The sequence below is a fragment of the Pinus tabuliformis genome, chromosome 1_2 (genome assembly GCF_031772625.1).
Source record: "Pinus tabuliformis cultivar Carrire ecotype Pingquan chromosome 1_2, CPIR1, whole genome shotgun sequence".
Classification (NCBI taxonomy): domain Eukaryota; kingdom Viridiplantae; phylum Streptophyta; class Pinopsida; order Pinales; family Pinaceae; genus Pinus; species Pinus tabuliformis.
Window position 1 is genome coordinate 215,612,008 of NC_142298.1, and position 22,979 is coordinate 215,634,986.

At 39.3% G+C, this 22,979-nt stretch overlaps 1 pseudogene; it reads right to left on the minus strand.

Moving 5' to 3' along the window:
- Positions 1–227: 227 nt before the first annotated feature.
- LOC149205200 (magnesium-protoporphyrin IX monomethyl ester [oxidative] cyclase, chloroplastic-like) overlaps positions 228–22,979 on the minus strand; it is a 62,631-nt pseudogene continuing 39,879 nt past the window's right edge.

Below are 22,979 nucleotides of genomic sequence, written 5' to 3' on the forward strand. Positions count from 1 at the left end.
TTCAGCGCAGACAGCTAGTGGAGCCACTGAATTGATCTTGAATTGACTTGTTTTTGAGTAGTTTCTGGTGGAGAACTTCTGTGAATTGCTATGGTTTGTTAGCCTTTTTCCTCTAGGGGTAGGAACAACATGTTTAGGGACTTTGGATCCCTTAGATTATGGACATTTCATGCTCAATGCTGTAAGGCACAAAAATGTCTATAACACTTTGTATGTATGAAATGCGTCTAGTACACAACCTGTGGGTCAAAATTAGCATAATCCAAAGAACCAAAATCCACGGGTGGCATCAAATAAGTTTTTATTTATTCTGACAGCAGAGAAGCTATAAGAGTAATTATTTGGAGATTCTTCACAAAGTCAGGAGTCTACCTTTATCCAATTTCTATTATATGTTGGTTGATATCTACCATCCTACCAAGTTTCTTTTTGAATTCTGGATTCTCAACATCCAAGACAATGGGAAAAATCCTTGTTGTAGTTAGGTTTGTATGCATCGGTCAGAAAAATACATTGCTAAAATCCATCACACACAAAAAATCACTACAACTCAATTTTAGACAAAAAATGGCTTCTAAGTATTGTAATCTATATGAAACTTCTAACCCACCTTAGTCATAACATGCATATCGAAATCTTTTGTGTTCAGTCCAGTGCCTTCATAAAATTTTGTCCTCTAGAAATCATTGAGGTACATCATCACATATACTTGCAAAAGGAAAGAAAGTGTTCCCAGAAGAAATCATTCATAGAGAATAAGAAACAATACATCATCAATAAATATTGAATGAAAATAGAAGACGTCATATTGCCTAGATCTTTAGGATATAGTAGATTTAATTCAATATTAACTCACTGAGAGACAGAAAAACCTTTACCAAAGTTTGGTTGTCCATTCATTCAAAAAATTTGGTTATGTTGTCAATAAGCTAAGAAAAATTCATCGTGCATATTCCTCAAAGTACTTGAATATAGGATACACTTGATACTCAGGGCTTTCTCTTAGGTTCTTAGAGATGGTAATATATCTCTAGTAACTAATATTCTCGGATAAGTAAGTGGCATAGAATATGAACTTAGGCTTGAAGAAAGTATAGTTGCATGCTTTACCTAGGAAACCGAGGTCCAGTACAAGATTGAAATCTGATAAACCCTTGTTCAAAAAACCTATAACCGAATGTGTCAAATATTGAGTTGAGAAAGTCAATAGACATATTACATCATAAAATGTAATTACAGTGACAAAAAAATATATTCCAAATAAATACTTTATCCAATGTAAGTTTCAAATGGAAATATATCCAATATAGTAAACAACAGTGCCAACAGACGTAGGGAGTTGTGAAAGGGGAGCCATTTTTGCAGCAAACAGCTATAACTTTGATCTAATAAACCACACCTACAAAGTAAGATAACATACCCTTCATGGCGAGCTTCATCTTTGGACATGAGGGAAAATATCTCAGCCACAACTGGGTTGGTTTTCTACAAATGAACATTCGAGTTAGGTCAATTTCCTGCATACCCATTCACCAAGTCATCTCATAACAGGACACAAATGGATATTCATCAAATCCAATTTTTTAACTCAATTGTTTCTTGTAATTCCATATCCATATCACACAAAGGCATCAAAATCTCAAGCCAAGTATGTAACAGAAGCCATCAAACCATGTTGACTTGAGAGGAAAATTGACTGTATTAACCCCTACATTATATCCTATTTTTCAAGATGTATACATATCTGAATTTAATAAAGTTTACTAAACTAATGGTCACTCAATATATCATTGGAAAGAGGATAGAAGTCATTGTCAAATTGTTGAATGCAATGGCTTGTGCTTTTGGCTCCAGCTTGACACAACCAATTTGGTAAGTTTGTAGGTTGTTGGTAGGTGTTTGTAACCCTTTAAAGGATTTAAGGAAGCATTACAGGGTTCCCATAAACAAAAACTAGTGGAGGGGAATTCACAGGTGTAGCTTGATGCTACTATGATGGGGTCCATTTCAGGGTGTAAATGGTGGAGAATTGTTGACTGCCTTAGAGAGGCTCAAAATATGTGTTAAGAAACTCAAGCTTCTTCATGCAAAGCATCTAGAGAGAAATCCTTGGAAGACTATCTTGCTAACTGAGAAATAATTTATTTGCAGGTTTGTTTGCTAAATCATGAAGCCTTTTTCTTCTGACTGAGAAAGAATAAATGGGTTTGTTAAACAATTATTTCACTTAATACCTCATTTTAAGATTTTTTTTTCATTAAAATTTGTGTTTGTTGCAAATATGATAAAATTTATTAAGGAAGTCCCTTTTCTTTATGGAAGTACAAGATATTTTTCAACTCTGGTTCCCCAATATTTTTCTAGCATCTTTTATCCTTCTTCCATCCCATTATGATCAAGGCTTCCAAACCTACTTGTGCACCATTCGCTAGAAAATGTTTTAGAAGAAATAGAGAAGTTCATCGGGAGTATAGATTGAACTGGATCTTCGTAAAGGTTTCATAGGGGTTAATTTTCTAGAGTTTTAAGATAACCACTAGAATAGGACTCACTGAGTCTCTTGCTTATTTGCAATTTACTCAAGTCGGTAGAAAAACAAGGAGAGGACATGGTTAATCTCATCAAAAGTTCAACCTCTTCATTACTAGGTGAGTTTGTGTAGGGTTTGGCCTATCCCTAAAAGAGTCGCTGAGAATTTCAAGGTTCAACCAAGTTCAACCTCATGCACTTAGTGAGCAACCTATACATTGAAAAATTCATTTTAAAAGATCTACAACATTTCTTCAAGGGTTTCAGACTTATTTTTTCTTTTGGGCAGAAAAATTTACAGAGAGGATTCTCCATCACAATGCATCACAATTCAATTTTGTTATGTGGATTTTTAATCCATGTGAAGGATATAATTTCTTGGATAGTAGATTATGGGAATTTTGAAAGGATTGTGTAGTGAAATTTCTAAATATCTACACTAAAGGTGTGGCCAGACTCGTGTTCTAGGCAAACAACCTTAATCATGAAATATTTCCATAGAAATTGGAATAAATTTTTGGCTTATGCAAATTTCGGATTTTTTTAAAGCTTTATTGGTTTTTTATTTTTCATAAAGCCTTGATGAGAAAAATAATGTTAATTTCCTTTGTCTAGGATTAGCTGTAAATTTGTAATGCCTCCTTCCCTCTCTCAAGTGGGTTTAGGCATAATGCCTCCTTGTTGTCCCATGTCATTTGGTAAATAATTTGTCCTATCCCAAGTTGTTTTTAAGCGGGGATATTAGGATATTAGACCTTAGGAGTGATTAAGACCAACTTGGTCTAATGTAGTATAGTCATGTGTTTTTGGTTATCTAATGGTCACTGTTCTATCTCCTGCATGGATGCTTCGATGGTGCTCATGTTCTAGGTATTTATGAAAATTGATATATGTTTTATCACCTAATTCGTCCATGATCTCTACTTAAAGATCATGGATGGTCACTTGTCTCACATGATTAAGAGTAGAATATTGTACTAGATATAACCCTTCATTTCTTACGTAGTAGTACAACTTTTCTGTTGCTTCATGGATGTCTCATTTTGAGGGTTTAACCATGTAAATCTCAGTGTCTTAGTTTATGGTCAGCATGAGTTATTCCTAAGTGGTATACATCCTTTTTAGTAACCCACTTGTGATTTCCTAATATGATATCAATGTTAGGCCCCTATACTACTAGTGTAACCCCTTATTGTTATTAGTACAACCCCCTTATTATATTGTTGTAACCATGTAGTCCCCATAGATGCCCACTATTGTTATTATTGTGCCCCATAGAAGTCCACTATTGTTATTATTGTGCCCTTACATTATTATTGTTATGTCGGCTCTGATTATATTATGACCCCTTAGACTCCTATATATAGAAAGGAGGTCTTGTCATTTGTATCATCGAAGAATTGTTCATTTGTGTAATGTAAAGGAGGTTGCCCCCTCGAAGAGGTTGAATTCTAAGGCGTTGATCTATCTTTTCTATCTTTTTGTGAGCTGGTTTCATAACATTTGGTATCAGAGCTTTGGATTCTAGGGTTTCGCTAGTCCAAATAGGTCATCGTGGAATTATCACTATAACTTTTTTTCTGCGATGTTTCAGAAGCGAAAAAAAACCCATTTGAGAGGAAATCGCACTGAACCTCAGATACGAATTTTAGAGCATTTTGTGCAATATTTGTGGAGATATGATCGGAGGAAGTTGGTATTTTTGTAGACTTCTGAATTACATTCCAAAAAGGTGACCTGGGGAAACTCATCATAATTTTCTCTCTCAGCATCAGATTGAAATTTCATCAGAGGTTACAAAAAGAGGATAGACAGTAGTTTCTTTTGTACATTTTTTAGATCCAAAGGTTGAAACAGTGACACGTGGCACATCATACAAGTTTTCTCTACTGAACTAGTCTATAATCGGGTCACCGTGGGAGATTTGGCATAAAACTTCCTTGGAGAATCCAATTTGGATCAGACTGGTGGCATTCGAAAGAGGATGCAGAGGGCTGCTGCAGGTCACAATTTCAGAACTGGAAGATCTGAAATTACAAAGTTACAGTCGTTTCAAGATCGAGCTCCTAAAATCAAGAAAAAGCGAGATGAGGAAGTTTTATGGCAAGGATCCGGTAAATTGGATACTACATATGGAGAAATATTTTGATCTACATGGTGTACCACTATTACAAAAGGTATGTATTGCATCTAATTATTTAGAACTGAATCAATTTTTATAGTATAAAGGACTTTGTTCTCGTAAACCACTTGTCACGTGGTCAATTTTCATGGAGGAAATGATAGCACATTATGAGGATACAAAGAGAAACTCCTTCTTTAGCCAATTGATAAATCTCAAAAAAAAGGGTTCAATGGAAGAGCACATTAAGGACTTTCAAAAATTTAATAGAAGGGTAAATTATATTCCAGAGAAGAAAAGGATTGATGTCTTCATAGGGACTTTAAAGGATAATGTTCAACATGAGGTTCGTTTTTGGGAACCTAATTCATTGGAGGAGGCATTCAAATTGGCAAGAAAAATTGAAAGCGAAATTATGGAAATAAGGAATCCCACCACTCATGACTATAATTATGGAAGTGTTTCTTCTCCTAGCCTTCCACAACCTACAAGTCTTACACCACAACAATTGGAACAAAAAAGAGAAAAAGGGCTTTCTTACAATTGTGATAGAAAATGCACTAAAGGTCATAAGTGTGCTGAGAAGAAATTATTTTACATAGAGTATGAAGAGGAGGAAGAAAAGGATCAAGAAACATCAAAAGAAGATGATATACACCAGGACCCAACCCCTGAGAAAGAAGAAATGAATCCTACCATATCTTGTAAAGCATTGGCAAGAATTACCACTCAAACTCTCAATATAGAAGGACATATCAAGAAGAAAAATGTTCAAGAAGTGAAAGATCACATCGAGAAAGAAGAAATGAATCCAACCATATCTTGTAATGCATTGGCCAGAATTACTACTCCTCAAACTCTTAAGATAGAAGGACATATCAAGAAGAAAAAGGTTCAAGAAGTGAAAGATCATATCGAGAAAGAAGAGATTAATCCAACCATATCTTGTAATGCATTGGCTGGAATTACCACTCCTCAAACTATCAATATAGAAGGACATATTGTTTCTGGGAAAACTAGTGTCGCTATTTGATCTGCTAGTCCCACTAAGACGGGTAGCTATCTTAGAAATAAACAATTCAAAGCAACTTGTGTTTTCCTTTATGGACGATAGATAAGAGAGAAGCAGAGAGCACCAACCTCAGTCTTTTTCTTGGCTCCTTACTTTTTTCTCTCTCCTTTGATAGAGCTTTGCTACTCCTTTCTCACTTGTCCCACTTCAAAGAACACTTGTAAAGGCAAAGTAGAAAAATACCATCAAAGCATAGAGATCTATGATACCATAAACAATGCAGAATTATATGTACACTAACCATAGAATTGCATTCACAAATACAAGATTTACAAGTACACAAGTATATGGAGGAAAACTCAATTAGCTTTATCAATAGTAGAAGTAGAAGAGAGGATTACAACCCAGCTGTCTAATCTAGCATCATCCTCCCAGCATGAAAGCCCTCTTCACCTCATGAAAAGCAAGATCACCCCACAATACAATGTCTCAAAGAGAAACCAACTTCACTTCCTTACAAATTACAAAATTCCAGGTTTCGGATCTCTGGGATGAGGGATCCATTTATAGATATTTGTGGAGAGGTGAGTCAGCTTCTGGATTTTTTATTAGTGTCATTTCACTGATATTTCGTGGTTCCACTTGGAGATTTCATGATCTCTTACTCATCCCTGGGCTAATTCAGAGAGGCAAGTGTCATATGAGCAGTTTCTAGAAGATTCTCTGAGTTTACACCTAGCAAACTGCCTCTGCCATTTGTCTACTCTTGCTCATCACACCCTATAGAAGGGCTTTTCAGTATGCATCGCACCCCTTATGTGTAATAGGTGAGATGCATCATACCCTTAGCATGGAGCAGTCTGTATGGTCCAGTTTTGACCAGTTCTGAGTAGTTTTTCAGGGAAAACTTCTGGGAAATGATGTAATCAGTTGACCTTGATCTTTTAGGGTGTGAAACAACACTTTTAGGGGTTTGAGAGCCTTTGGTTTATTGAAATATGTGATTGGGGTTGCAGTTCCCAAATATGTCTATAATAGTTGCCCGCTAAAGCATGAGGTCGTAAATCTTCTGATGTCGGGTGAAATGCTTTATCATGAGGATCCGATGTTTTTTGAACTAGAAGGTGACCTGTATAAAATACAATTCAATAAATTACCTTCATATTATTTTCATGATCTAGCTGAGGCAGGCATTCCCATGCTCAACTTTATAAATTCATTTTCATGTACATAGGACAGACAATCGTCTGTGTGGTAGACTGATGATTCTGGTAGAGCCATCATCCCTTAGCTTGGATGATCATCTGTGCAGCTATGGAGTATATTTGATGTCTTTATTTTCCTGAATATATCACAGCCCGAATGGATGAAACTAGATTCAGGGTCTTTAAACTCGTCCAATCTTCGCCCGATGTACAAGTCGATCCATGTGAAAAGATGTCTTGAAGTCGAACATGGAAAGACATCGCCTGATTACCAGCCAATGATGTAAGTTGTTAACAGGCACAAGAGGAATCACTGATAATGATAATGACCCTCAAGGTACTATAGTACAATTCACATGGTGTGAATATAGGACTTGACGTCGAACACCACGCAAAATCTTTCGGTCGAAGACCATTGATGTAAACATGTCACCGAAAGTGAGAAACCTACCATTGAGGCATGCAAGCTTCAAAGTACTGAAAGGGTTGTTCCTAAGTCAACTTCTTGGATAATGAGCTGATGTCAACAAGAAGTGACCCATCATAGGAGGGCCTTAATGAATCCTAGATCTATGACACAAAACGAAGCAAATGATTTTTTGGAGGTGAAAACAACCTGATGATACAAGGTTCAGGGTGGCGGTCATGAAAAATGGAGCGTGAAGGTATTGCAGTGGATGATGCATTAGCTGGGTTGGTGAATTCTCTGAGCGACTTCTCTTGAACATATCGGCGACACTGTGATGTATCGGTAGTGTTAACCCCATGGATGGTATGGAGGACCAATGGTGATGGTGAACGGAATAACCCAACCCGACTCAATCATGGTGATGGAGTAAAAGTGTCATGTTCAAGAGCGACCTGCTACCAATGAAGTTCTTCAAGTTTTCTTCCTTTTTCCCCAGTCATTACGGACCAGTACCTCTTTATTTTTGTTAAGCTTGAGGAGGATAACATATGCTTGTTCTATAATTTTCCCTTTGAGCAAACCTGTCGCTATGTTTTAGCGAGCCTAGCGATAGTGAAACTCGCTCTTGTCCAGATGGACAAGTTGTCGCAATTTTTTTAATGAGTTTAACGACAAAGACAACTCAGTCCTTTTCATATTTAGAGAGTTTGAAAAGAGACAGAAAGGAAACTCCAGTAGTCCTTTTTCGTGGTATAATCCCTTAAGTCCGAAAAAGTATAAAATAATACAAAAGGGATGAATTTTTGATAGTTTTTGTGAGCCAAACAAGACAAGCACTCAATCTTTTTGAGTAATGATCCCCGAGGTCCAAAAATATTAAAATATAGAGGAGGGATGGTGCTCCCTTTAACGATCTGGAAAGGCTAGTGGCTTGGCAGTCTTTTCATATTTTACGAGTCTAAAAAGAGCTTAAAAGAGACTCGTTTTTTAGGAAAGAGTGATGTATCCAGGTAGAAATTGGTTCCAGGTAAGTTTGGAACTTCTCAAACATGGCAGTGTAACGGGGGTGGCTAACAGAATCACTTGTCATAGCTATTCCTCAAAAGGGTAAACAATCAAGTGGAGGCGTATGATCGGCTAAAAGAGTGGAGGTGACGATAAGAACACGACCAAGGCTGAAACGGCTGATAACAATGTGATCACAAAGGTTATTTACTGAGGGTGGATTCATTTTTTAATGAGCTTGAATCTTTGGAAACTATGCTCAGTGGAGAGTTTATTTTTTAACGAGCTTCAACCCTGTAGTAACATTGCTCGTTGCTAGGTTTATTTTTTAATGAGCTTGAACTTTGCGGAAACATTGCTCATTCCAGACGTCTTTTAAATATGTCTCTTATTTTGTAGGTTCATTTTTTAGTGAGCTTACCCCATGCGAAACTTTGCTCAGCACCTTTTGTAAGCAGGCTAAAAACGACCAACTACAGAACTAAGAGTTAATGAACTACTGAGGTTAGGTAGGATAGTTTCCGACAAAACGTTTCCTTTGCTTTTCTAGGGCCACCAACAAAGGTGAATGGAGGATCAGACCAATCACCTAAGCTAAGCAGTTTAATTTAGTAAAATACCACGGGGTTAGAGTTACGCTGATCACTTTTCACTTGCGTAAAAAAGGTTTTCATGCCCCCAGGTGTTGAGAAAACGAAAATTTCCAATTACCTTGCGGAAGTTCCTGCATTTAAGTAGGATTATTTCATGTACAGAGCAGACAAAACACTTCCTTGGCTCTGTCCATCGAAATAGACAAAGGTGAATGGTGTGAGCTTCCAATCACATAATTTGCGAGGAGATCCTGTTTCAGACTGATCCCATATCCTATAAGGAAATGGAATTTCAGATCAATCATATTTCATATTGATACTCAAATCCTACAAGGAAATGGTGTTTCAGACTAATCATATAACCTACAAGGAAATATGTTTTTTCATCTGGGTTCGTCTACCGTAGCAGACCAGGGTGCATGCCCCCTAAGCTTCGTTACATTCACCGAATCACTCGTGGTAATTAGGTGGATGAATTGGAGGTTGAAGAGACATTCCTTGTGTAAAGAGACCATTTAGGGATGGCATTTGACTCGTAGCCGTGTTTGAACTGGGAAATGAAAGCTGGTCAACAAGCTGTACCATTCTACCTTCATATGGGAAACACATCACTTGAAAGAGTGAGGAAACAATAGCTCCCATGCTTGTTATAGACATTTTTGTGCCTTACAGCTATAAGCATGAAATGTCCATAATTCGAGGGATCCAAAGTCCCTAAAGATGTTGTTACAGCTCCTAAAGGAACAAGGTCAACCAATGACAGCTTCTCCCAGAAGTTCTCCACCAAAAACCACTCAGAAATAGTCAATTCAGGATCAATTCAGAAGCTCCACTAGCTGCCTGCGTTGAATGTCAAAGTCTGCACTGGCTAGGTGCACTGCAACACAGGTGGAAGCACTACCAGGGTGCGTTGAGCGGGAAATGACAAATGGAAAGCTCATTCAACGAGGTGGAAAGACCCTGGAAGCTTCTAGAATCTTCTCCAATGACACTTGCCTCAATGAATTCGACTAGTGATGAGTAAGAGGTTCTCAACCTCTAAGTGGAAGCAAGAACTGACAGAGAGAAGCCACAAGTCAAAACATAAGCTGACTCATCCTCTCTGCTTACATCTATAAATGGATCTCTCACCCAGAGGTTCAGAAGGCTGGAATTTTGTACTTTGCAGAGAATTGTTGTTGGTTTGAGATTGAGATTAGTACATTGGGTGATTTATGCTTTGTTGGAGGAGAGGAAGGGATTCCATTGCTGGGAGGTAGATGCTAGATCGGGCCTCACTTGGTTGTATCTCCTCTTGGAATTTATTTACTCTATCAATAAACTATTTGAGTTTCTCCTACATGTTGTATACCAATGATGTTTTGTTATGCTTACATGTTTAGCTTAATCTGATCTTGAGCTTGTTATGAATGTATATCTGGATCTTCTTGTAGTTTTTCTCTCTTGTGATCTTGCAGGAATTCTGTGAAGCTGGGCTGGTGAGAGAGCTGGGAGCTACTGAAGAGAGGAGTGATTGGATCAACAAACTTGCGAAAGACACAGGTTAGTTAGATCCTGCTTCCTCATTTACATTTCATAAAGAAGAACAATCGAATAAGTTTCCTTGTTTGTTGCTAAGGCACTATCACCTCTTAGAGCGGGATAGGGGCATTTCGAATTGGATACTTTTCCCAAAAACAAATTGGCGACTCCGCTGGGGAACATATCTTGTTGGTTTATTTGTGTTTCTATTGTTGTTCTTCTCATAAAATCAGGAGTGCCAAATCGAAATGCATTTGCCATTTTCAAATGCAAAGTAGAGATCTGCCACTCTAGTCCACTCACTGGGCCTGTTTTTATGATCTGAACAATCTGATCCACAAGTGCTCTAACAGCCCTTTGTGATAGATCTTAGACCTCCTATAAATCATCCTCCTAATTGTACCTAATTGATAGCTTTGATCTGACCAAAAACTGTTGATTTAACTGCAAACCGTAACTCAGAACCCAGAAACAACTCTCGTTTCTGCTTCAGCGCAGACTCTGTGAAGAGGTTCTGCATTTCAACACAGGTCCCGTGAAGGCTAACTGCGCTGAATGTCAAAACCTCTGTGTTGGGAGTGCGCTGATCAGTCTTTGCCTTGTGCAGCTGTGGTTCCCTGCTTCCTTTTGCTCAGTTTCATCTCTGTTTTTTGCAGCCTGTTATCAGTCAGTGTACCTATCTGAAAACCCCTTTTCTTTGCCTCAATTCTACCTCAGTTGTATAAAGAACTGTATTTGTTCTTTGTGTATTTGTTACATCATTTGTAGTTTCCCATTACAAAAGTAAACTAGTCATACTGTCGCCCTTAGATCTAGACCTGTCATAAGTGTCGTTTTGATCTTAGGAGTGAGTTTGTTTGTTGTTCACAGTTGATTGAGCTTTTACTTTTGTCATTTGGTTTGAATTTATGCATTTCTAGTGTCGAAACAAGTAAATCATAAAGTGTCGTAATCATCTTTTTGATTTTGAAAAAGGAACTTGTTTATGTTTTCACTTGAAATCGAATTCAAATTTGTACAACATCTTTCTTTTTAGGCATCAATATTAAGAAAGCGAAAAGAAATACATGCATTTGTGCATTTGCATTTTGATAGTTTGCATGCTTTGATTTAGGGAAAAGTGCATTACAGTGTGCTCTATGCTCTTTGAGAAAAAATTATGTCTTCCTTTTCCCTTTGTAGCTAGGATTTTCATTGTTGAAAAGATATAAAAGCTTGCTTATCATCTTTAGACTGCATTTAGGAATTGTATCATACATCTCGTGGTGATCCAAAAAGGCAAACTTCTAAGAAAAATCAACCTAAAATAAATTGAATGAACTTAACAACACTTTGTAACTTAATGCACAACATAGAGGTCTAGGCTAGAGACGTGTTCCGACGTCGTAAAACCTGGTGACTGTTGATCTCGCTGATGGTGGGCGATTCCTCCTGAGGGACGATAGCGCCAGTACGGATTGTGCTCCCACGTACCATCGAGTATATATTGGGAGACCCCTATAGGCATAAAGCCTTTATCCTTAGGAAGTCGTGTCGGCCGCCCTACTGATCGCAATGCACTGAACATAGCATTCAGGAAGATTGACCACCCGTACCTTAAAAAGTATTCTGCGGTTTTGCGAAAAGTTTGGTACACCCTCTACCTAGAAGTCCAGAGCAGTTCCTTTTGGCATTTTTCAGACTCTATAATGGAAAAAGTCCATCCGAGCATTTGTCACTTCGGGCTCGTTAAAACATCGAAGGCGACTAGAGTCATCTTTAGCTTTTTCTCGACTCTTTAAAATTGAAAAATCAAGTTGTGTCTAAAGCGTCGTTAAAATTTATTTTAAACGGAACAATCACCCCTTTTTCCTGCATTGATCTTTAGGTTGAGAAAATGGAACCCACCAACCAAGGAATTCCCCTTGGTGGAAATCCTAGTCCCTTCTCCTCTTGGGGAGATGTTGGTGCGCCCCATATGGCCACATTGTCACTTCCAAGACTGACAATTGGCTTGCCGGTCTGGCTCTTCTCAACCAATGTCGTTCAGAACACCACTATTCCTGAACAGTCGAATCAACAGTTAGACTAGACCAGAGTTACCCACCAGCCTTCTACTTCATCTAATTCTTCCTCTCCTCCTTCCTCTTCGCTTGACGGAACTGGTAAAACAAAAAACCAAGTTCCTAAGGAGAAGAAGGAAAAGAAGAAGAAAGAGAAGAAGAAGAAGGAGCCAAAAGCGACTGGGGGCAAACAAGTGTCGTCTGACAAAAATCCACACATAGCACTGACTAGGCCTAAATCGCCATGTGTCATATGAAAGGGAGACCACTTCCACAGAGATTGTCCCTGCATCCCTCGGATACTAAGGGACTGGTCTCCCCGTTTGCACAATCCGGTGGCATCAACCTCTGATAGCCATGTTGAATGCATACCGTCAACTAGCGAGAGTGAAGTCCTTGGACAAAAAGGGAGAGCTAAATTCCCCTGTAGACTGTGCGAAGGCAATCATGCCATCCACCGTTGTCCCTTCTTAGACGAAGTGAAAAGAGTTTTGGATGATCATCCGGTTTCACCGTTACGACTTCCTCCTGGATATAAAAAACTCTTGCCGAGTCCTTCGTTAGTTGAAAATCCAGCTGGCCCGCTCAAGTGGTCAGCTGAAGCGTCGGTCATTGAAGATGAACCAGCTGAATCCATACCCGACGAAAGTCAAAAGGTCGAGGCGGCAGTTGACCCGGTCTTGCCTTCAGAGGATTTATCTTCGAATGATACAGTCACTGAAGAGGATAAAGATGACACCATCCAAATTATCTTCATCAACACAGACTCCGACGAGCACGGGGGCACTCCCCCCATTCCTTTATCGCAGGAAGGAAGTTCGTCAGAGCGATACCCGGCCGTTTACTCGGTCCCACCACCAAGCAACCTAGTTGTCTCCTTCGACTGGAACTAACTAGGCAGACCCCGTTTTCCAGTAAGCATACCATTTAGAATTATCGTCCAAATATACAGAATGGTCATGGCTGGCACCATCATTGATGAGGGGGCATCTGTGAGTATCCTTTCCTCTATTTCTTGGAAAGTGCTTGGTTCGCCAGCGCTTTTGCCTGAAATGAGAAATCTGACAGGCTTTGATAAAGGAACCAGTCGACCTTTAGGGATCCTCCCCAATGTGCCCATAACATTGAAAGGGAAGACCGTTCAAATGAACGTGATGGTCGTTCAAGGACCCTTGGATTATAACCTACTCCTTGGACAAGACTATATATATCGCATGGGAGCTATTGTCTCCTCACTCTTTAGAGTAATGTGTTTTCCGCACGAAGGAAGAGTGGTCAAGCTCGTGGACCAGCTTTCATTTCCTAGATCACGCATCGCAAATAGTCATATACCATCCCTAAATGGTCTCTTCACACAAGAAATGTCTCAACCCACGGTCCGTCCTCCCGATGAGCGCGAGTGATTCGGAAGGATATGACTGGAACCCAGGGGGCATGCGTCCTGGTCTACTTCGGTAGGAAAACTTTGGGTATATGGTAGGTTTCCGCGGGAGAATATGACTAGTCTGTACCCCGCCCATGCAGGAAGAGGGTTATTCTAGAATAAGATTCTTTTGTCAAAGTTATGTGAGTTGACAGACGGAGTCTCTCACCTTTGTCTATTTCGGTAGACATTGCCGAAGAAGTGTTTTGTTTGAAAGATTAATGGAACAACCTTTGGGTGACCTGAAAGAGGTAGGCCTTTCCTGGTAGAACAAATGTTTTACTTGCAAATTGAGGGGAAACCTTGAAATCGTACTTTATACCTGGGGGCATGCAAACCTTTTGGAGTGCAAGCAAGGGGCGGCTATTTATTTTTAAAATTTTTAGGTCCTTCCCTTTAAACCTGTAGGTCTAACCCTTTAAACTCGTAGGATTAGTCGTTTCCGAACTTGCATAAAGAAAGGATTCCAGGAGCATAGCTTTGTGAGGCGCAAGCTCCATAAAAAATGGAATCTTACATGAGACATTCTTATCATATGACTGGATAAACAAGCAGTTTTAGCACATAGTTCATGCTCGTTAAAAAATAAACATAAGATTGAGCAGTGTTTTTCCGCGTTTAAGCTCGTTAAAAAATGAACTACCCTCCAGTAAATAACCACCGTGAATGTAACATTATCAGCCATTAAAGCCTTGGTCGTGTTTGCACCGTCACCTCCACTTCTCATTGGCCGATCATTCACCTCCATATTGATTGTTTACCCATTTAGAGGAACAGCTGCAAAGAGTGATTTCACTAGCCATCCTTGTGACACTGCCGTGATTGGAAAATTCCAACCCATACCTGGAATCAGCTGCTAACCCGTTTCATCACTCGTTCCTCAAAAGACGAGTCTTCTTTAAGCTCTTTTCATCTGACTCGTAAATTATGAAAAGATTGCCGAGTTTTGGCCTTTCAGCTCGTTAAAGCGACTGGAAGTGCTATCCCTCCTCTAGATTTTAATCTTTTTAGACCCGAGGGATTATTGCACAAAAAGATCGAGCGCTTGTTTTGTTCGGCTCGTTAAAACTATCGAAAACTCATCCCTTCTGTATTGTTTTATACTTTTTTGGACTTAAGGGATTAGATGACGAAAAAGGACTTTCGGAGTTGACTTTACGTACCTTTTCAGACTCTCTAAAAATGAAAAGGACCGAGTTATCTTTGTCGTTAGACTCGTTAAAAACATTAAATAGCGACAAACTTGTCTTTAGACGAGAACGAGTTTCACTATCGCTAGGCTCGTTAAAACATAGCGATGGGTTTGCCCGAAGGGCAAATTATAGAACAAGCATATGTTATCCTCCTCAAGCTTGACAAAAATAAAGAGGTACTGGTCAGCAATGACTGGGGAAAAATTGGGAAGAAACTCAAAGAACTTTATTGGTAGCAAGTCGCTCTTGAACATGACACTTCCACTCCGTGCCTGAGTCGGGTTGGGTTGTTTCATTCACCGGTCACATCGCCATGGTCTCGCCATACCATCCACCTTTGGGGTAAATGCTACCAATCCATCACACAAGTGTCGCCGATATGTTCAAGAGAAGTCATCCAGAGAAGTCAACCGTGTCCCATCCACTACCATACATTATCCTTCATCCTTTCATGACCGCCACCCTGAACCATATATCATCAGATCGTTTTCACCTCCATCAAAATCATTTGCTTCGTTCCATGTCACTGATGTGGGATACATTAAGGCCCTCCTTTGACGGATCGCTTCTTGTCGACATTAGCTCATTATCCAAGAAGTTGATCTAGGAACAACCCCTTCAGTACTTTGAAGCTTGCATGCCTCAATGGAAAGTTTCTCACTTCCTGCGACAGGTATACATCAATGACCTTCGATCGAAAGATTTTGCGTGGTGTTCGACGCCAAGTCCTTTATTCACACCACATGAATTGTACTGCAGTACCTTGAGGGTCATTATCATTATCGGTGATTCCTCTCGCGCTTGTTAACGGTTTACCTCATTGACCGGTAATCAAGCGATGTCTTTCCATGTTCGACTTCAGAACATTTCTCACATGGATCGACTTGTACTTAGAGTGAAGATAGAACGAGTTTGAAGACCCCGGATCTAGTTTCATCCATCCGGGCTGCGATATATATTCAGGAAAAATAAAGACATTGATATGTACAGCATTGCAGCACAGACAATCATCCTCCCAAAGGATGATGATTTCAGCAGGATCATCAGTCTATCATCTGACAATTGTCTGTTCTATGTACACAAAAATGAATTTGTAAAGCTGAGCATGGGAATGCCCACCTCAGCTAGATCATGAAAACAGTATGAAAAATAATGTATTGTATTGTATCTTATTACAGGTCTCCTCCCAGCATTGAATGAACTTCGGATCCTCCTAATAAAGCATTTCACCCGATAAACGACCTCATACTTTATGGGGCAACTGTTATAGACATTTTTGTGCCTTACAGCTATAAGCATGAAATGTCCATAATTCGAGGGATCCAAAGTCCCTAAATATGTTGTTACAGCTCCTAAAGGAACAAGGTCAACCAATGACAGCTTCTCCCAGAAGTTCTCCACCAAAAACCACTCAGAAATAGTCAATTCAGGATCAATTCAGAAGCTCCACTAGCTGCCTGCGTTGAATGTCAAAGTCTGCACTGGCTAGGTGCATTGCAACGCAGGTGGAAGCACTACCAGGGTGCGTTGAGCAGGAAATGACAAATGGCAAGCTCATTCAACGAGGTGGAAAGACCCTGGAAGCTTCCAGAATCTTCTCCAATGACACTTGCCTCAATGAATTCGACTAGTGATGAGTAAGAGGTTCTCAACCTCCAAGTGGAAGCAAGAACTGACAGAGAGAAGCCACAAGTCAAAACATAAGCTGACTCATCCTCTCTGCTTACATCTATAAATGGATCTCTCACCCAGAGGTTCAGAAGGCTGGAATTTTGTACTTTGCAGAGAATTGCTGTTGGTTTGAGATTGAGATTAGTACATTGGATGATTTATGCTTTGTTGGAGGAGAGGAAGGGATTCCATTGCTGGGAGGTAGATGCTGGATCGGGCCTCACTTGGTTGTATCTCCTCTTGGAATTTATTTACTCTATCAATAAACTATTTGAGTTTCTCCTACATGTTGTATACCAATGATGTTTTGTTATGCTTACATGTTTAGCTTAATCTGATCTTGAGCTTGTTATGAATGTATATCTGGATCTTCTTGTAGTTTCTCTCTCTTGTGATCTTGCAGGAATTCTGTGAAGCTGGGCTGGTGAGAGAGCTGGGAGCTGGGAGCTACTGAAGAGAGGAGTGATTGGATCAACAAACTTGCGAAAGACACAGGTTAGTTAGATCCTGCTTCCTCATTTACATTTCATAAAGAAGAACACTCGAATAAGTTTCCTTGTTTGTTGCTAAGGCACTATCACCTCTTAGAGTGGGATAGGGGCATTTTGAATTGGATACTTTTCCCAACAACAATGTTGTAAATGTAGTCACGCCTGAGCAGTAGATTGTAATCTAGCGGCCCTTGGACTACCATCACGTTCAAGTGAATGTTCTTCCTTCTCAAAGTTATTTGCACATTTGGAAGGATCCCTAACGGTTGACTAGTTCCTTTATTGAAGCCTGACAAATTTCGATTCTCAGGTAGAAGCGATGGCGAAACAAGCGCTTTCCAAGCAGTTGAGGAAGGGATACTCACAGAAGCCCCTTCATTTATGATAGTGCCAACCATGATCATTCTGTAAACTTGTACTGTGATTCTAAATGGCACATTAGATGGAAGTCGAGGTCCCGCTAGTAGATTCCAATCAAAGGAAAGGACTAGATTGCTTGGAGGAGGGACTGAATAAATGGCCAGATGAGTCTCTTGAAATGGGGAACTTCCTTCATGTTGTAAAGGAACGGGTAGATTTGCCCCATGTTCATCAGAATCTATGTTAATAAAAAGAATTTGAACAATGTCGTTCTCATTCTCTTTGGAGACTGTATCATCTGAAGGTGGACCTTCTAAAGGCAAGATTGGGTCAGCTGTCGTCCCGACCTGTTGACTTTGGTCCAGTGTGGACTTAGAAGGTTTATCTTCAATGATAGGCATTTCGATCGACAACAGAGGTATGTCAGTTGGATTTTCAACTAGCGATGGGCTTGGCAAGAGTTTCTTGTATCCAGGTGAAAGTCACTGCGGTGAAGCAGGACGGTTATCCAAGACACTTTTAGCTTCGTCTAGAAACGAACAATGGTGGAGAGCATGATCTCCCTAACACAACCTACAAGGAAATTTAGATCTTCCTATTTTTCCATTGACTTCATTGTCACTAGTCAATGGTGTATTCTCAACATGATCGATAGAGGTTGATGACACCGGATGGTGCATGCGGGAGACCAGTCTCTCAAGATCCGCGGAATGCAAGGGCAATCTCGATGAAAGTGGTTTCCTTTGCAAATTATGCATGGAGTTTTGGGTTTAGAACGTGCGGTGTGCAGATTTTCAAAGGAGGATGCATGGTTGCCCCCTTGCTGGACCAGTTTCTTCTTCTTCTTCTCCTTCCCTTTCTTCTTCTTCTCAATTACTTGGTTTTTAGTATCACTAGCTTCACCAAGCGAAGAGGAAGAAGGAGAGGGAGAAACAAATGAAGTAGAAAGTGAGGGAGAAACTCCAGCATCATCTGGTTGCTGATTCGATTGTTGAGGAATTACGGTGTTTTGAACGATAGAGGTCAAGAATAGCCATACCGGTAGGCCAATTGTGATTCTTGGAAGGGAAAATGTAGCCATGTATGGAGCACCAACATCTCCCCAAGAAGGGAAAGGACTAGGATTCCCCCCAAGGGGAAATCCTTGATTGGTGGACTCCATTATCTCAACCTAAGATCAACGAGGGAATAGTGATGTTATTCTGAATTAAATAAATTTTATGATGCTTTGACACAACTTGCTTTTTCAACTTTTAAGAGTCGAGAAAAAGCTAAAGGTGACTCTAGTCGCCTTCGATTTTTAATGAGCCTGAAGTGACAAGTGCTCAGATGGACCTTTTCCTTTAAGGAGTCAAAAAGGAATGAAAGTGACTACTCTGGAAATCTAGACAGATGGATTACCAAACCAATCGCAAAACTGCAATATACACCTTGGTGGTAAATTAAAGAGAAATTACCAAGGACTTTACGTACGGCAGCCAAACTTCCTGAATGTTGTGTTCAGTGCATTGCAATCGATAGGGCGGGAGACACAGCTTCCTAAGGATAAAGGATATCAGCCTATTGTGGTCTTCCAATATATACTCGATGGTACGTGGGAGCACAAGTCCATACTAGCACTTGTCATATCAAAGAGGAGGAATCGCCCAACCTACGATGAAAATGATAGTTACCAGGCTTTACGAAGCCGGAATACGTCTCTAGCCTAGACTTCTAGATGTTGTGCATTAGGTTCCAAAGCGTTTTTATGTTCATTGAGGTTTATTTTATGGTTGATCTTTCTTAAGAAGTTTGCCTTTCAAGGTTCACTGCGTGATGTAGATGTAAAATTCCTAAATATGAAATCTAAACTGATAAATTGTTGTTTGTTTTCTTTTAGCAATAAAAATCCTAGCTACTAAGGAAAAAAGAGTACGATTCTTTCAACAAAGAGCAGAGAGCTCACACTAAATGCACTTTTCCTAAGTCAAATTCCGCATGCAGTTTAAATGCAAATGCACATGCATGTATTTGTTTTCCGTTTCCTTAATGTGAGAATGCCAAAAAGAAAACTAAGTACAGATCTGAACTACTTTTCTTCAAAGTGACACTTCAGCAATTTCTTTTCAAAAGATGAAAGGAATACTAAGACGACACTTTCAATTTCGAATGGGAAACTTCTTTCGACACTTCAAATAATGACAATTCAAATCAAATACAATGGCAAAAGTACGATCGACTATCTAGAAGAGGAAGACTTTACAAAACTCTTCTTCTTGGCTCAAAATGACAGCTATGACACTTTTGAATCAAAAGACGATAGTTCGATTAAGCTACTATTTGTAAAGGAGGACTGTAAATGATGAAAAATACATAAAAAACATTCACAATTCCTTATAAATGGAAGTTGAATAATGTAAAGGAAGAAGGTTTTCTCAATGATATATTGATCATAGGCTGCAAAACTACTGAATAGTGTTGAAAACAATGAAGAGAAAACCAATTTCTGGAGAGAGAAACAGTCTCATTCAATCATCGCACCTGTCCTTAAGGGAAACATGGATGCATCTCACCTGCAGCACACGGGAGGTGCGATGCATCCAGACTGCCAATGAGAGATAGTGCGATGGTCCAGAGAACAAAACTGAGCTTGGTTTTTGCTCAAAATTTGCAGCTAAGTTCAACTATTTCGGTCAAGCTATGATAGACAGTAAACACAAAGTATAGGGGTATGATCTTATGAGGTTATTGAGCTACCACCAGGGCACTTAGGATGTTTGCAAGTCAGATGTTCAGCTCATAAACCAACCCAGATATTGACTGAAGCAGTGTTGATCTACTTTGCACTCGCATAGCAAGTGCAGTTCGAAGGCTAGCTGGCTTAACTTCAGGCTCTGTCTGTAGTTTATAAAGCAAAAAACAGTAACAAACAAACAAAATATTCGTTCCCTAGTGGAGTCGCCATTTTGTTTCCAGGAAAACTAGTGTCACTATTTGATCTACTAGTCCCACTAAGATGGGTAGCTATCTTAGAAACAAACAATTCAAAGCAACTTTTGTTTTCCTTTATGGATGATAGATAAGAGAGAAGCAGAGCGGACCAACCTCATTCTTTCGCTTGGCTCCTTGCTTGTTTCCTCTCTCCTTTGATAAAGCTTCGCCACTACTTTCTCACTTGTCCTGCTTCAAAGAACACCTGTAGAGGCAAAGTAACAAAATATCATCAAAGCATAGAGATCTATGATACCATAAACAATGTAGAATGAGATGTACATTAAGCATATAATTGCATTCACAAATACAAGATTTACAAGTACACAAGTATATGGAGGAAAACTCAAATAGCTTTATTGATAGTAGAATTAGAAGAGAGGATTACAACCCAGCTATCTGATCCAGCATCATCATCCTAGCATGAAAGACCTCTTCACCTCATGAAAAGTAAGATCACCCAACAATACAATGTCTCAAAGAGAAACCAACATCACTTCCTTACAAATTACAAAATTCCAGCCTCTGGATCTCTGGGATGAGGGATCCATTTATAGATATTTGCAGAGAGGTGAGTCAGCTTCTGGGTTTTTTATTAGTGTCATTTCACTGATAGTTCTTGGTTCCACTTGGAGATTTCATGATCTCTTACTCATCCTTGGGCGAATTTAGAGAGGCAAGTGTCATATGAGCAATTTCTAGAAGATTCTCTGAGTTTCCACCTAGCAAACTGCCTTTTCCATTTGTCTACTCTCACCCATCGCACCCTACAGAAGGGCTTTTCAGTATGCATCGCATCCCTTGTGTGTAACAGGTGAGATGCATCGCACCCTTAGTATGGAGCAGTCTGTATGGTCCAGTTTTGACTAGTTCTAAGTAGTTTTTCAGGGAGAACTTCTGGGAAATGTTGTGATCAGTCGACCTTGATATTTTAGGGTGTGAAGCAACACTTTTATGGGTTTGAGAGCCCTTTGTTTATCGACATATGTGATTGGGGTTGCAATGCCCAAATATTTCTATAACACATATCCAAAAGAAAAATGTTCAAGAAGTGAAAGATCACATCAAGCATCAAGAAATGAATCCAACCATATCTTGTAGAGCATTAGAAGAAATTACCACTCCTCAAACTCTTAAGATAGGACATATCAAGAAGAAAAGAGTTCAAGCAGTGAAAAATCACATCGAGCATCAACAACAAGTTCTCTAACTTTTAAAGGATAATGCCACTTTGGTGCAGAATCGAATGAAACAACAGGTAGATCAACATCATAGTGAAAAGAGTTTTGATGTAGGGGATTGGGTATTTTTACGGTGACATCTCAAGCAAGATATTTATGAGAAGGAAATGTTGGCAATACTACATGCACTTAAGAAATGGTGACCTTACCCAATGGGAAGACACTTCAAGGTAAAAATGGATCATGATAGCCTTAAATACTTTTTAGAACAAATATTATCTTTAGAAGAACAAAAAAAATGGGTCACAAATATGTTGGGTTATGACTTTGACATCATCTATAGAAAAGGAAAGAAATTTTTTGTTGCAGATGCACTCTCAAGAAAGAATGAGGATGTGGAAGAATTATTTTGTGCTGTTTCTATTATCCAACCAAATTGGATGAAAAAAGCAAGGGATGAATGGAAGAAGGACAAAGAAGTGTGGCCACTCATTCAAAAGTTGCAGAATAGTCCAATTCAAACAATATTTTTAGAACTTGAAGAGGAAGGAAAAATCAAATTGGAACCTGGAGCAGTCACAAAAGTAAGAACACGACAGCTACGAAATCGATCAATTTCAGAGTATCTCATCAAGTGGAAGAATTTACCCACCAAATATTCCACATGGGAGGACAATAATTTTATATAGAAGCATCAAGAACTACTCAAGCGTTGAGGACAACACTTTTTGAAGGAGAGGGGCATGTTAGGCCCCTATACTTCTAGTGTAACCCCTTATTGTTATTAGTACAACCTCCTTATTATATTGTTCTAACCATGTAGTCCCCATATTGTTATTATTGTGTTGCTCCATAGAAGCCCACTATTTTTATTATTGTGCCCTTACATTATTATTGTTATGTCGGCTCTGATTATATTATGACCCCTTAGACTCCTATATATAGAAAGGAGGTCTTGTCATTTGTATCATCCAATAATTGTTCATTTGTGTAATGTAAAGGAGGTTTCCCCCTCGAAGAGGCTGAATTCTAAGGCGTTGATCTATCTTTTCTATCTTTTTGTGAGCTGGTTTCATAACAATCAAAGTGCTTGTGAGGTTCATTCCTCATTCAAATATTGAACTAGTTATGTTGGGTATTTGAAGAGATTCATATCCCTTCTTTTGGTTTTGAGGTCAGACCTGTGGAACTCAAATTATTAGGTCTTGAAGAACTTATATTTCAACAAAACCTATGTATTTTTGGGATATCT